Source organism: Papaver somniferum, chromosome 3 (genome assembly GCF_003573695.1).
Source record: "Papaver somniferum cultivar HN1 chromosome 3, ASM357369v1, whole genome shotgun sequence".
Taxonomy (NCBI): Eukaryota; Viridiplantae; Streptophyta; class Magnoliopsida; order Ranunculales; family Papaveraceae; genus Papaver; species Papaver somniferum.
This window is the reverse complement of record NC_039360.1, coordinates 93,431,644-93,435,715: the sequence shown is the minus strand read 5'-3', so window position 1 is coordinate 93,435,715 and position 4,072 is coordinate 93,431,644. Positions and strand designations below refer to the sequence as shown.

The window sequence follows — 4,072 nt, the reverse complement described above, 5'->3', positions numbered from 1 at the left end:
TGCATAGCTTGCTTACGTTATGCTTGTGAATATTTATTTGAATTACAAAGGTTTACTGATTCTGAAAATGGAAATGAACTCCATATGCAGCATGTCAGAATCAGAAAGCACATGTTTTATTTTGGCTTACATGAAAGTGTAAAAAAGCATACTTTTGTTGGCTTTTCCTTTTCCAATTTGGGATGTGTACTTGTTGGGATTTTAATTATTGACAGCTCTAGTCCCCTGTGATGTAGCTCAAGGCTTACTAATTTTGATTTTTGAATTCTTTATGTAGCTTCCTAAAATGTCAGTTGAAGAAGACCATGACGATGTCATGAGTGAAGAGGATATCACAGTAGTAGAGTCGATGAAAAGTCAAGAGCATGCTTCAAAGAAAAGAAAATTTACATCAAAAGTATGGAATGATTTTGATTGGTCACGAGACAAAGATGGTAAAGAAAAGGCTACGTGCAAGCATTGTAGGAAGGAATATGCTTATGACAGTCAGAAAGGAGGAACATCAACTATGTCAAGGCATTTAAAGAAGTGCCCTAGACTGAAGATGCAAGATGTGGGGCAACTTCTGTTATCTACAAATAATGGAGAACTGGCTACTCGTGCACGCAAAATAGATCAATCAAAGTTTCGGGATTTAGTTGCAGACTAATTATTGGTAAAAATCTCCCCTTTAATTGTGTAGAATGGACTGAATTTAGGGAGTTATGTAGTTATCTGAATGTCGATGTTGAAACCATATCAAGGAATACTACAAGGTCTGATATTCTTAAAATGCATAAGTTCCAAAAAGAAGTTATTCGCAAGAAATTACAATGTGCTCCAGGTAAAATATGTCTAACATCAGACATGTGGACCTCCGTCAACACCACTGGATACATAAGTTTAACAGTACACTTTGTTGATCAATATTGGGCATTGCATAAGTTTCTTTTAAATTTTTCTCCACTGCCACCACCCCATACTGGTCAAGCAATTTCAGATAAGTTATTTCTGATGTTAAATGATTGGGGAATTGAAGGAAAAGTAACCAGCATCACTTTGGATAACGCTGCATAAAATACTTCATGTGTTAAGATAATGAAGAGTCGATTCATTGCAAGGAATGTTATGTCGGATACTGGGAAAAGAAACTTCCATATAAGGTGTTGTGCTCACATAATAAATCTTATTGTAAGAGATGGACTGACAGAGATTGATCCAGCAGTAATCAAGATAAGGTTAGCAGTGAAGTACCTTAAAGGTTCACAAAGAAGAAAACAAAATTTCTTGGATACTGTCAGCGATTTAGGAATGTCAGTAAAGATGGGTGTTCGACAAGATGTTAAGACAAGATGGAATTCTACTTATCTTATGTTGCAAAGTTGTATTTCGTATGAAAAAGTCTTCACTCATTTGAGGTTGGTGGACCCTGACTATGCAGAGTCTCCTAATGGGGAAGAATGGGAGCAAATCAAAGTGGTCACGAATTTTCTCAAGGTCTTTTATGACCTCACGACTCTATTCTCTAGAAACAAGTATCCTACTTCTAATTTTTATTTTGATGGGGTTTGTCAGATTAAAGTATAGATCAAGATACAACTAATGACATTGAGTTCATCAGAAACATGGCGAAGAAAATGCAAGAAAAATTTGCCAAGTATTGGAAAAAATTGAGTCCAATATTGGCAATGGCAGTCGTTTTAGACCCTCGATTGAAGTTTGAATTTGTAGAGTTTACTTTAGAAAAGGTGTATCCTGTTGAGCGTGAAATGAAGAAGGAAGTTTATATTATTAGAAAAAGGATGGCGGCACTCTATAAAGAGTATCATACGGTGTCAACTTTAAGAGGTTCGACAACCAATGAAACTCAGAATTCGGGTACTGTAAATGGTGGGAATTCTGGACGCAATGGAAGTGCTTTTATGCAGGTGATATTTCTTTAAGTTTTAACTGCTTGAACATTTCTATAACTGTCCATATAGAACTGGTAGTTAATTGTTGAAGTTTTTTGATGCAGGAATTTGCCGCGGCAAAAAAAAATGGTGGTCAACAATCTGACAAGTCAGAACTAGAACAATATCTAAGTGAGTCATCAGGATCAATGTCAACTGATTTTGACATCTTGAAGTATTGGAGAAGCCAAGAACTACGATACCCTAATCTTACAAGAATGGCAACCGATATTTTATCAATTCCTATTTCAACTGTTGCTTCGGAATCTGCATTTAGCCTTGGGGGAAGGGTACTTGACAGATATCGCAGCTTCTTATCACCTGAAAGTGCCGAGGCATTGATAACAACTCGTGATTGGATATATGGAATCGGTAAGACTATAAGAGTCTAAGTGTCTTGAGTAATATTTAAAATTAGTTGTAAGTCTATTTAACAATATATATGAGATTGATAATTACTTATTTTCAATTATATGTAGGAGCTGCATCAACTGATGTTGAGGAAGTGAAAGATAATGATATTAGTGAGGATGTATTGGCATTTGAGCCAGCAAACAACAATGAGGCAGTAAGTTCTTATGCGTCTAATTAGTATCTGTACTTCAGCGACATAAAGCGGGTAATTATGAAAATTCTATTTATTTACATTAACACATCCTTTTGTTTGATATACTTTTTCTGGAAATTACAGATTCATACTGGAGCATCTTGAAGTGATACACTTCTAGACACAAAATTACAAAGATACATGGAAAAAGAACATTTTTTGGGCACTGATTTAGGAAATATTTTGGACTTCCATATGATATTATCACTGTCTCCTATTTTTTGTATAAATATGAAGGGAGACACTAACGATATATATTGTATATGTGACTGCATATGAGGGTTTAGGTTGTGATTCAAGATTTCAAAGTCAGTTCAGTAGACTATAGACGGTAGCTTCGGTTCAGTACTTCAGTTTGTCCACTTTTGTATATAAAAGGACAAACATAGATAATAGTTACTGTCACTTTGAGGATTCTTATATGAATCACAATCCTGGACCTATCCTATATCCTTAATTCCTTATTAATGAATATGATACTTTTTGTGCAGGAATTGGTTGTTATTATAATCTCCTCTTCACTAGTGTAGTGATGAAGTGTTTTAGACTTTTAGTAGGTGATACTGTGGTAAACTGGTAGGCAGTAAAAGTGGAAGTTTGTATTTTTTTTTTTGGTTTTATATATGTATGTAACTATGTCTATATGTATTCCACTCCACAACTTTGGTTTGGTTCATTTCAATCATATTTTAGTTGTATTGTGGAATCTGTAATATGTTTTCAGTATTCATATTTTTAGCACAAAATTAATAAAGTCAAATTTACCAGCCAACCCGCAACCCGTCAGAGCCAACCCGTCTAGGGCTAGGGTAGGGGTTTTGGGCTTGTACATGAACAGTACTAGGGCTAGGGTTGACCCTAACCCGTCCGTGGCTTGTCAAGCTAGGGCCGGGTTGACCCTAGCTTGCCCGTTTGACAATTCTATTTAAGATCCAGTCTTTACGAAATCATCAAACTCCTTGGCTCAATTTTCTTTATGATCCAAAACCTGTAGACAAAAGATAAATACCCAAAAACGTAAAAAAGAACAAAAATAATAAAAACCTAACAAAATAAAAGAAAAATAAGTCTAAAACCCTAAAAGCAAATCTGCATCGGCGGCGCCAAAAATTGATGTGGTTTATAGATAGTGGTAAAAGTGGTTCGATTATCAGACTTGCGAAGGATAAAATATAGACTTAAATTCTAAAACTAAAATACAAAACTCACTAATAATTATAGCAAACACTGACAAAGTTGATATCAATATTAAAAGACAACTGAGGCTAAGATTCCACTATTTTTTCAAGTTCAAAGTGATTTAATCCAATCTTTATATTTATGCAATTTTCTCATTCAATTTGATTCTAAAACATTGCAACAAATAGATTTTCAAAAGCAATAATTGTAAATATCAAGTATGAAGCATCAAAAGTCTATAAACTAAGCATACTTCATCAAAATAGATCACAATCACTCAAGTAAAAATCATATTCAATTATAGCTCAAGGCAAATAATCATAATCATAATTGCAATAAATAGATGAAATAGAAT

The 4,072-nt window shown here is 34.4% G+C and overlaps 1 long non-coding RNA gene across 1 annotated transcript; it reads left to right on the top strand.

Moving 5' to 3' along the window:
* The first annotated feature begins 2,261 nt into the window (after positions 1-2,261).
* On the top strand, positions 2,262-2,732 carry LOC113361490. The gene is made up of 3 exons (XR_003365144.1): positions 2,262-2,303; positions 2,411-2,499; positions 2,623-2,732. It is a non-coding gene; the product is annotated as an uncharacterized LOC113361490 (long non-coding RNA).
* Positions 2,733-4,072: the final 1,340 nt, after the last annotated feature.